At 45.2% G+C, this 12,013-nt stretch overlaps 1 long non-coding RNA gene across 1 annotated transcript in view; it reads right to left on the reverse strand.

The window, feature by feature from the left end:
• LOC144479970 (uncharacterized) overlaps nucleotides 1-12,013 on the reverse strand; it is a 220,271-nt gene that overhangs the window by 133,484 nt on the left and 74,774 nt on the right. Inside the window, exon 3 of the long non-coding RNA XR_013495596.1 lies at nucleotides 7,285-7,406. This is a non-coding gene — a long non-coding RNA (uncharacterized LOC144479970). The remainder of the gene's footprint in view (nucleotides 1-7,284; nucleotides 7,407-12,013) is intronic.

Genomic DNA, 12,013 nt, shown 5'->3' on the forward strand with positions numbered 1-12,013 from the left:
GTCACAGCTAAGACCAAATATATCCAGGCAACATTCAATCAGCGGTATTTCAGGGAACTGAGTGGAAGGGCTAAAGAAGTATTTTTACAGTTAAGTAACTCTTCATGTTGAAGGTTTTCCGAGCACGATTTGTATGATGAAAGCAAGATATTACTGGTTCCTTCTGCTGAGGAATTATCTCACAGCATGTTTGGTTTGATTGGAATATGTTGTGAATATTTAATCGTTCAATGGAACTTCCCGCCATTCCTGAGAGGGAAGTTGAGCATCGCAGGACATCTGCGTTTAAATAAAGACCGGTCGAGAATTTGTTGAAAATGAGACAAAATGCGATTGAGGCTGGGGTCAACTGAACATTTCAAAACAAAGATTGGGTAGATTTCTGTTAGCTGACAGTATTAGGGGCTATGGATTCAAGGCAGATCGATGGAGTTAAGATACAGATCAGCCATGGTCTCATTGACAGATGGAACAAGTTTGAGGGGTGAGTGACGGTTTATTTTCCTATGCTGAACTAAACTGACTCAACAAGGAAACAAAAGGGGAGAAAGAAGAAGGAACATGCTTTCTTTATCGATACAGGTAACGTGTAAAGGACATCTCCTTTCACCCTCCCGATTAAAGTAACCCGCAAAACATTTTCCAATTCATACTGGACTGTCGATGCCATTGAGTAACACAGTCTTCAGTTATCATCCTGGATATTCAACAGCAATGAGAATCCATACCTGTCTTCCCCATACAGAGGCCATCAGAAAGTGATCGAGTCTGATTGTGACAATGTATCACTACTACCCCATGTACCTGTGTAAATTAAACCACAGCAAACCCAAAACCAAAACCGAGATCTTCTAGATCTCTGCAGGTCAGTACAAAACCACATGACGCAGCTTTCAACAGCTGTTTTGGTGAGAAACTTTATCTCAAATTATATGAGGGTGGTGAATGTGTGGAACTCACTACCACAGAATGTAGTTGAGGCCAAAACATTGTCTGACTTCATGAAGAAATTAGATATAGCTCGAGGGGCTATAGGGATCGAGGGATATGGGACGAAGGTTGGTTAAGAAGGTTAAGGCTCATGGGATACAAGGAGAAGTGGCTAGATGGGTGGAGAACTGGCTTGGCCATAGGAGACAGAGGGTAGTGGTCGAAGGGTCTTTTTCCGGCTGGAGGTCTGTGACCAGTGGTGTTCCGCAGGGCTCTGTACTGGGACTTCTGCTATTTGTGATATATATAAATGATTTGGAAGAAGGTGTAACTGGTGTAATCAGCAAGTTTGCGGATGACACGAAGATGGCTGGACTTGCGGATAGCGAAGAGCATTGTTGGGCAATACAGCAGGATATAGATAGGCTGGAAAATTGGGCGGAGAGGTGGCAGATGGAGTTTAATCCGGATAAATGCGAAGTGATGCATTTTGGAAGAAATAATGTAGGGAGGAGTTATACAATAAATGGCAGAGTCATCAGGAGTATAGAAACACAGAGGGACCTAGGTGTGCAAGTCCACAAATCCTTGAAGGTGGCAACACAGGTGGAGTGGGTGGTGAAGAAGGCATATGGTATGCTTGCCTTTATAGGACGGGGTATAGAGTATAAAAGCTGGAGTCTGATGATGCAGCTGTATAGAACGCTGGTTAGGCCACATTTGGAGTACTGCGTCCAGTTCTGGTCGCCGCACTACCAGAAGGACGTGGAGGCGTTAGAGAGAGTGCAGAGAAGGTTTACCAGGATGTTGCCTGGTATGGAGGGTCTTAGCTATGAGGAGAGATTGGGTAAACTGGGGTTGTTCTCCCTGGAAAGACGGAGAATGAAGGGAGATCTAATAGAGGTGTACAAGATTATGAAGGGGATAGATAGGGTGAACGGTGGGAAGCTTTTTCCCAGATCAGAAGTGACGTTTACGAGGGGTCACGGGCTCAAGGTGAGAGGGGCGAAGTATAACTCAGATATTAGAGGGATGTTTTTTACACAGAGGGTGGTGGGGGCCTGGAATGCGCTGCCAAGTAGGGTGATGGAGGCAGGCACGCTGACATCGTTTAAGACTTACCTGGATAGTCACATGAGCAGCCTGGGAATGGAGGGATACAAACGATTGGTCTAGTTGGACCAAGGAGCGGCACAGGCTTGGAGGGCCGAAGGGCCTGTTTCCTGTGCTGTACTGTTCTTTGTTCTTTGAAGGGCGGGATCAGGATACTGAATTTGATGATCAGCCATGATCAAAATGAATGGTGGAGGAGGCTCGAAGGGCCGAATGGCCTCCTCCTGCTTCTCGTTTCTATATTGTTTAATGTGAGCCTTAAATCTCCAAAACCTTTTAAAATATTTTTTCTTAGGATGTCGCTGACAAGGCCAGCATTTATTGTCATCCCCAATCGCCTTTGAATTGCTGCATTTGAAGGGACAGTTAAGAGCCAACCCCATTACTTGGAGTCACATATAGCCCAGACCAGGTAAGGATGGCAGTTTGCCAGATGGGTTTTTACACCATTTCTGAGGCTAGCTTTTAATTCCAGCTTTTGTTAATTGAATTTAAATTTTACCAGCTGCCTTGGTGGGATTTGAAGCCGTGACCCCAGACCACAGCAACCTGTGTCTCTGAATTACTAACCCAGTGACAACAGGCGGAATTCGCCAGCTTCCCCGTGGCTGGTTTTCCCCTGGTGGAGGCGGCTCAGTGCTGGCTGCCATGTAGGATCTTCCAATCCTGTTGAAGATGATGGTGATTTACATTCCTTCTTCAAGCTGCCATTGGGGTAGGGCTCGATTTCAAGGGGGCTCGAAGATTCCGCCAGTGGGAAGGGCTGCAGAATTCTGTCCAATGCCACTGGTTCCCCCTATTCAAAAATGTGAAGTGCGATCTCCTACACGGTCAATGTCAGGATATAAAAAGAATGACTTGCATTTTGAAAGCAACCTTCACCACCAGCAGAGCCAATAAAGAAGTCTTGAAGCACAGTCACTGTTGAAACGTAGGACCTTCTGCAGCACAGCAAGCTGCCACAAACAGTAATGTGACAATGAACAGTTAATCTATTTTTGCCTTGTTAATTAAGAGATATTGGTGAGAGATTAAGAGAGAACTTTTGGCCAGGACACCAGATTAATCACCTGCCATAGGATTTCTTTGTCTGTTGAGGGTTGTTGGCACCTCGGTTTAAGATCTCATCTGAAAGACGGCACCTCCAGCATTGCAGCATTCCCTCAGCACTGTATTGTAGTGTCAGCCTAGATTGTTGCGTTCAAATCATTACCGTGTGACTCGGGGTGTGAGTGCTACCAGCAGAGTCACAGCTGACAACATTCAAAGAATCTCTCACTTACATAAAGGTGCCCGGATGTTAGAGAAAACAATCTGAAGGGACACAAAAATACGCCTGTCTCCAGTCCCACTGTTAAGATGGGATGAATTTAAAATAAACCCATAGTAACATTAAATATGAAGGGAGAAGACAAAGGTTTCACAAACAAGAGGTTCATTCTATTGACACCAATTTTCAATTTGCTATCAGCAAGAGAACAAGGATTCCCTCTGCTGGTTTTATCAGAGAACGAGCCTGAGTTATCAGAACCGCCATTTATCGACATGGCTGACAAGAGGCCTCAAAAATATGCCATGGAAACCATGGCAACCGCCTCTTGCCAAGAACTATTTCAATCAGGAATCCGATCTTCTAAAGAAAGAAAAATGAATGAAACCTCCACGGGTTCAAATGAAAGAAAAGCAGAACGATTTTCCTGACATTTAACTAAGCGACTTGACTCTCGGATCTATAATGTTTATCTAAATGCTTTCAAGGGCCTTGGGTGATGCTTCAGAATCACTAAATTAAAGTAGATAGTTAGCAAATTTCACTCTGCTAACGGGTGATTGCTGGAAAGTCCAGGTTTAACATCTTTTATCCAATTTCACTTTGAAAGGCAACATTTAAAATGATTCTTAACTGCCAGTCATAGAATCATAGAAGATACTGTGCAGAAGGCAGCCATTTGGCCCATCGATCCAAAACCCACAATAATCCCACCCAGGTCCTATCCCTGTAACCCCACATATTTATCCTGCTAGCCTCCCTGACACTAAGGGGCAATTTAGCAATGGCCGATCAACCTAACCTGCACATCTTTTGAACTGTGGGAGGAAATCGGAGCGCCCGGAGGAAACCCACGCAGACACGGGGAGAACGTGCAAACTCCACACAGACAGTCAACCAAGGCCGGAATTGAAACTGGGTCCCAGGCGCTATGAGGCAGCAGTGCTAACCACTGTGCCACCATGTGATCATGTGATAAAATGTCTTGTATTAAGTGCAAGCAGATTTGCCAATCCTCGTTGGGAAGAGACATCTAAATACTGTGCATACAAAGTCAGAACAGCGATCTGGTTGACAGCAATTTGCTGGCACAGAATCCAACAACAATTTATCATCTGATTGAAATAGCTGTTTGTACAAGGAATAGGAATGGGAGGAGGAAATGTCCTAACTACCTGTCGTTATGGAAGCTTAATATAAACGGCACTAATTTCTCCTCCCACCACTCGCCTGTAAACAGATATGCAATTTGATTGGTTTTCTCTCTTTATAAACAGTGACTAATTTCCAACCCCTCATTTTGGTGCAATCCAATTTTCTATCAGTAACCCCATAGCAAACTCGAGATAGGATGAACTCAAAGGGTTAGTTTATTTGCACACTCAAAATGCAAAAGGAGGGTCATAATGTTGCCTCCACACTCAGATGGTAAAGAGAGGGATAGAAAAAGAAAGATTTACAGTGCAATGACCACAGCGAAAATAAATGTTGTTCCACACGGGTTCCAGAGTCCAGAATCAAAGGCCCATGAGTTATTCCTTCACGGAGGTGAGTGGATGGGAAACCGATGCTTGATAATTCATTTTTCCAGTGGTGTTGACTTCACATAATGAAACAGGTATGCAGGGATGGATCAATCTCTTAGAGAATGTTACAGGCTCCAACAGAAGTAGGGTACTTGGAGCCAAATGCCCAGGCCAACCTGAGCCAAAGTTCCTTTGGTGTGACCTGCTAGACAGCAGTTAGCAGCAGACTAAGCCATTCAGTCCAGCAAGGCAATATTGCTTGTTCAACAAGTCAAAGGCCTAGATCATGTGACTTTACCTCAGCACAATGCCTTCAGCAAATGATGTTCATCCAGTGTTGGCTTTGTGTTCGAGGCTGATAATGTCTCAGTCATTATGGGTTAAAGGGAATGTTTGGGAGCCCATTGCCTCAGTAAAGGTTCCGTCTTTGCTGGGCAGACTGGGTTAGCAAATGCAGGTGGCCTTTGTATAGTTCTGTTAGAAGTTAGGCTGTGCAATCCACAGGGTGTCATTAGTGCCTCCTCAGATATAACAGGATGTGAATTTTCCTTAACCTGCCAAGTGGTTTATTTTGTTCAGGGGTAACAAATATACAGTGTGAGGTCTTAGTTCATCACCGTAAAAAAAATAGTCAATTATGTTTTATTGAGAAACAGTCGAGGCTTAACGTACCAAGGTGGGAAAGTATAGGAGTTAGGATAAAATAGACACACAGAGACATCACTTCCTCCTCAAAAGCTCTACATTAAGTATAGCTGTGGCTGGAAATACTATTCCCTCACCATAGATGCTCGTTACATCGCACCTTCACTTTGCTGTCAGCTGTAGCTCAACAAATAGCACTCTCACCTCTGAGTCAGAAGGCTGTGCATCTAAGTACCACTCCAGAGACTTGAGTGTAAAATCCAGGCTGAACCTCCCAATGTAGTAGTGGGGGAGTGCCACACTGCTAGAGACACCCACCAAAATCTTCCTGTCCTGCCCACCACGGGAATCGTAACGGGTGGGTGGGGGTTGGGGGAGGGTGACCATGCTGAGGTTCACTGACCACGGGCAGGGTTTTCTGGTTTTGGGGCCGGAAAATCCCATCCACCATATTTCACACGAGCAACTTAAATCCAGGCCCTGTTTCGTCTCTCATTTGAACTTAGAAACATACAACAGCACTGTTCCAGCATGGGATTTCTGCCCAGGGTAACATGTTGATTGATATTCAACATCACAAGACTGCCACATTGTTGTTTGTGAAGCGGCACAGTGGCACAGTGGGTGGCACTGCTACCTCACAACTCCAGGGACCCGGGTTCAATTCCGGCCTCGAGTGACTGTCTGTGTGCCGTTTGTACATTCTCTCCGTGTCTGCGTGGGTTTCTTCCGGGTGCTCCGGTTTCTTTCCACAGTCCATAGATGTGCGGGTTAGGTTGATCGGCCATGTTAAATTGCCCCTTCGTGTCAGGGGGATTAGCAGGGTAAATACATGAGATTGCAGAGATAGGGCCTGGGTGGGATTGTGGTTGGTGCAGGCTCGATGGGCCGAATGGCCTCCAGCACTGTAGGGATTCTATGAGAGTTTGCTGTGCGCAAATTGGTTGCTGTGTGGAGTTTGCACATTCTCCCTGTGTCTGCGTGGGTTTCCTCCGGGTGCTCCGGTTTCCCCCCACAGTCCATAGATGTGCAGGTTAGGTGGATTGGTCATGCGAAATTGCCCCTTAGTTTTCCAATATGTGTAGGTTAGGTGGATTTGCCATGGTGAATGTGTGGGGTTATAGGGACAGGGTGGGGGAGAGGGCCTGTATAAGATGGGCCAAATGGCCTCCTGCACTGTAGGGATTCAATGATTCTATGAGAGCTTGCTGTGTGCAAATTGGCTGCTGTGTTTTTTATGCTACAAGAATGAATACACTTCAAAAGGTACTTCACTGACTGCTTTGAGACCTCCTAAAGTCATTAATGGCGCTATCAAAGTACACCTTCTTCTTTAAAAAAGGAAGGCTTGAAGAATAGGCTTGTCAAATACTTTCCGCCCAGGGCAATGGGCTGGCAGACGTCCATCGCGGAAGAGTTCGGCAAGTTATTTCTGTCAAGCTTGAGGGAATCTTCAGAGAACCCTAGAATATTACAGGGCAAAAAGAAGGCTACTCATGCCCGTGCGCGCTGTATTGAAAGAGCTACTGGATTCATGTCATTCTTCTCTGCTTTCCCCCAGAGCACTGCAAATTTCCCCATCTCAATTTTTTTATCCAATTCCCTTTTGGAAGTTACTATTGAATCTGCTTCCACTGCCCTTTCACACAGCACATTCCAGATTTCAATGACTTGCTTCGTTGTCTTTTTCCACCCCCCCCCCGCCCCGGGCAAAACAGACAGGAGTTACACATCAGTATTATCACTAAGGGAGGCAAAATCACCAATTAATAAAAACAAAAATTAAAATAGGTGACTCACAGTGTGATAATCCAGCTGGAAACAATTTCTCTGCCATTGATGAATTCTAAGCTCTGGATTTTTGTTCCTGTCATTTCTACGGATTTTCCTCTCTATTTTCCTGGAAAAGTTCCATTGTTTTCCTGTGTAGTTTAAAAAAGATAAGGAACAGCTATTAGACAATGGTCTCACTGCTACTTAGCCACATAGGAATGTAGTTATGTGTGTGAGCCAGTTGCTAAGTCAGGCAGAACTTTGGAGTCACATGCGTAACAGAGGCTTTACAACTCTGGTTGGATATATTCCTCATCTAACCATCCCACACAGCCCATCCCCCCCCCCCCCCCCCACCCACCCATCCCCCCATCGGTCGCCCATCCTCGCCTTCCCACAGCCAATTGGAAAGCAAACTGGTGCTTTGTTACCTGATTGGATGATTTATGATTGTTGGCTAAATAGATCATTTCCCCATGTTCAAAGTTTTTATGATCATGATGCAAAACCATTCAAAGATTTTTGTTTCAAAAAAGCACCAAAGCTCTGGGAACTGTCTGCAAGATTTTTGCTCGTAGCAGCATCCAGGAGATTAATCGTAAGCCGTTGGGAAATTCGGGGCAATCCTAGAGGCTTGGCAACCTCAGCGTGATCACTTTGGAAACAGCAAGCAGCCTGAAACTGGATAGAAAATGGTGCTGATGACCCCATGTCTGATTCCGACTCATTTTTATCCCCCCGTCTTCCTCGGGGTGGCATGGTGGCACAGTGGTTAGCACTGCTGCCTCACAGCACCAGGGACCCGGGTTCGATTCCCGGCTTGGGTCACGGTCTGTGTGGAGTTTGCACATTCTCCCCATCTCTGTGTGGGTTCCTCCGGGTGCTCTGGTTTCCTCCCACAGTAAAAAGATGTACGGGTTCGGTGAATTGGCCATGATAAATTCTCCCTCAGTGTAGCTGAATAGATGCCGGAGTGTGGCAACTAGGGGATTTTCATAACAACTTCATTGCAGTGTTAATGTAAGTCTACTTGTGACACTAATAAATAAACTTTAAAACTTTTCTTGAGCTTCTTCTGGGAGGCCTTTAAAGGAGAAATTTTGAGAGTGCAGAGTTTGTATGTTCGTGTCAGGATTAAAGGCAAAGTGAATAAGAATGAGGAAGCTTGGTTCTTGAGGGATATTGGAACTCTGATAAAGAAGAAGAGAGAGATGTATGACATGTATGACATGACATGAGGTTGCTTTGGCAGACAAGGTGAAGGATAATCCTAAGAGCTTCTACAGGTATATTAAGAGCAAAAGGATAGTAAGGGATAAAATTGGTCCTCTTGAAGATCAGAGTGGTCGGCTATGTATGGAACCAAAAGAAATGGGGGAGATATTAAATGGGTTTTTTGCATCCGTATTTACTAAGGAAACTGGCATGGAGTCTATGGAAATAAGGCAAACAAGTAGGGAGGTCATGGAACCTATACAGATTAAAGGGGAGGAGGTGGCTTGCTGTCTTGAGGCAAATCAGAGTTGATAAATCCCCAGGACCGGACAGGGTATTCCTTCGGACCTTGAAGGAGACTAGTGTTGAAATTGCAGGGGCCCTGGCAGATATACTTAAAATGTCGGTATCCACGGGTGAGGTGCCGGATGATTGGAGGATAGCTCATGTTGTCCCGTTGTTTAAAAAAGGCTCACAAAATAATGCGGGAAATTATAGGCCGGTAAGTTTGACGTCAGTAGTAGGTAAAGTATTGGAAGGAGTATTAAGAGATAGGATCTACAAATATTTGGATAGACAGGGACTTATTAGGGAGAGTCAACATGGCTTTGTGCATGATAGGTCATGTTTAACCAATCTATTAGAGTTTTTCGAGGAGGTTACCAGGAAACTGGATGAAGGGAAGGCAGTGGATGTTGTCTACATGGACTTCAGTAAGGCCTTTGACAAGGTCCCGCATGGGAGGTTAGTTAGGAAGGTTCAGTCGCTAGGTATACATGGAGAGGTAGTAAATTGGATTAGACATTGGCTCAATGGAAGAAGCCAGAGAGTGGCAGTGGAGGATTGCTTCTCTGAGTGGAGGCCTGTGACTAGTGGTGGGCCACAGGGATCAGTGCTGGGTCCATTGTTGTTTCTCATCTATATCAATGATCTGGATGATAATGTGGTAAATTGGATCAGCAAGTTTGCTGATGATACAAAGATTGGAGGTGTAGTGGACAGTGAGGAAGGTTTTCAAAGCTTGCAGAGGGATTTGGACCAGCCAGAAAAATGGGCTGAAAAATGGCAGATGGAGTTTAATGCAGACAAGTGTGAGGTATTGCACTTTGGAAGGACAAACCAAGGTAGAACATACAAGGTAAATGGTAGGATACTGAAGAGTGCAGTAGAACAGAGGGATCTGGGAATACAGATACATAATTCCCTAAAAATGGCGTCACAGGTAGATAGGGTCATAGAGTGCTTTTGGTACATTGGCCTTTATAAATCAAAGTATTGAGCATAGGAGTTGGAATGTTATGGTGAAGTTGTATAAGACATTGGTGAGGCCGAATTTAGAGTATTGTGTGCAGTGTTGGTCACCTAATTACAGGAAGGATATTAATAAGGTTGAAAGAGTGCAGAGAAGGTTTACAAGGATGTTGCCGGGACTTGAGAAACTGAGTTACAGAGAAAGGTTGAATAGGTTAGGACTTTATTCCCTGGAGCGTAGAAGAATGAGGGGAGATTTGATAGAGGTGTATAAATTTATGATGGGTATTGATAGAGTGAATGCAAGCAGGCTTTTTCCACTGAAGCTCAGGGAGAAAATAACTAGAGGACATGGGTTAAGGGTGAGGGGGGAAAAGTTTAAAGGGAATATTAGGGGGGGCTTCTTCATGCAGAGAGTGGTGGGAGTTTGGAATGAGCTGCCAGATGAGGTGGTGAATGCATAAGAACATAAGAAATAGGAGCAGGAGTAGGCCATCTAGCCCCTCGAGCCTGCCCCGCCATTCAATAAGATCATGGCTGATCTGAAGTGGATCAGTTCCACTTACCTGCCTGATCCCCATAACCACTAATTCCCTTACCGATCAGGAATCCATCTATCCGTGACTTAAACATATTCAACGAGGTAGCCTCCACCACTTCAGTGGGCAGAGAATTCCAGAGATTCACCACCCTCTGAGAGAAGAAGGTCCTCTTCAACTCTGTCCTAAACTGACCCCCCTTTATTTTGAGACTGTGCCCTCTAGTTCTAGTTTCTTTTCTAAGTGGAAAGAATCTCTCCATCTCTACCCTATCCAGCCCCTTCATTATCTTATAGGTCTCTACAAGATCCCCCCTCAGCCTTCTAAATTCCAACGAATACAAACCCAATCTGCTCAGTCTCTCCTCATAGTCAACACTATGCGGGCTCACTTTAACATTTAAGAAAAACTTGGACAGGTACACGGATGAGAGGGGTGTGGAGGGATATGGTCCAGGTGCAGGTCAGTGGGACTAGGCACAAAAATGGCTCGGCACAGGCAAGAAGGGCCAAAAGGCCTGTTTCTGTGCTGTAATGTTCTATGGTTCTTGTGCTCACTCTTAAGCATAAACCATTTCCAGCAGCATAGACTAACGAGTGAGGAAGAGTGGAAGAGCCTGGTAACATGTTGTTAACTCTTCTTCAGACTCAGAGCATTGGAGGTTGACTGCAGTAACCCTGCAATGAAGTTACTGTGAAAATCCCCCAGTTGCCACACTCCGGCGCCTGTTCGGGTACACTGAAGGAGAATTAGCATGGCCAATGGACCAAACCAGACTGTGGTTTCAGACTGTGGGAGGAAGTCGGAGCACCCGGAGGAAACCCATGCAGACAACGTGCAAACTTCACACAGACAGTGACCCAAGCGGGAACCGAACCCAGGTCTCTGGCGCTGTGAGGCTAACCACAGCAGTGCTAACCACTGCGCCGCCCAATGGTTTGATTTGGAATGCACTAGCTGATCAGGTGGAAGATACAGCTTGAGCAGCAACTTTCAAAAGGGAAGTAGATAAATACTCAAAAAGAAATTGCAGGAAGATGGAGAAGAGGCAGGAGAACATTGTACCCCAAATGGGCTTTCCAAATCAGACTAGATATATTCCGGAGGTTTCATCACCCAATCTCCTGTCTAAACACACTCCAACACCAAACTCAAGCCCATAATCCATCCTCTAGATGCCAATGTCTTCCTGTGGTCAATTAGAATGAGAAAATACTTTGTTATTCCACCCCCCCCCCCCCCCATGATTTTGTTAATTTTCCTCCAGAGTTTTGCTTCCAGCAGTGTTCGGGAAATTAATCTCCAATTGCTGAGGACTCCCGGGCAATCCTAGAGGGTTGGCAACCCGATGCCAAAGCATTGAAGCGTTTATGTTAATTATGAGGAAAGACTGGAGGGATAACTTTCTGAACTTGTGGTTTCAACATGGAGCTTTTCCAGACAGGGTTCTCAGATTGCCCTCCTGCTGGATAGTGCTGCACAGCTCCAGTGTCAAGTTGTAAAGCGCTCTTTCTGTTGTGTATGTGAGCCCCTGGCACGGAGGGAAATATAGCCAATTATTCATATTTTTATAGCTGGCAAGTTAATCAGAAAATTCTCAGCCGTATATAAAAACAATCTTCCTTGAGGACTGGAGGCAAACTCAGTTGTCACATCCAGTTTTAATTCACCAAAACTCTGACCACGCAGGCAAACAACAGGTGCTTTGGGGAGCTTTGGGCGCTTGCTCTCAAGCCACCTAACTCCGGGTT

Source organism: Mustelus asterias, chromosome 27 (assembly GCF_964213995.1).
Source record: "Mustelus asterias chromosome 27, sMusAst1.hap1.1, whole genome shotgun sequence".
NCBI classification, from domain to species: domain Eukaryota; kingdom Metazoa; phylum Chordata; class Chondrichthyes; order Carcharhiniformes; family Triakidae; genus Mustelus; species Mustelus asterias.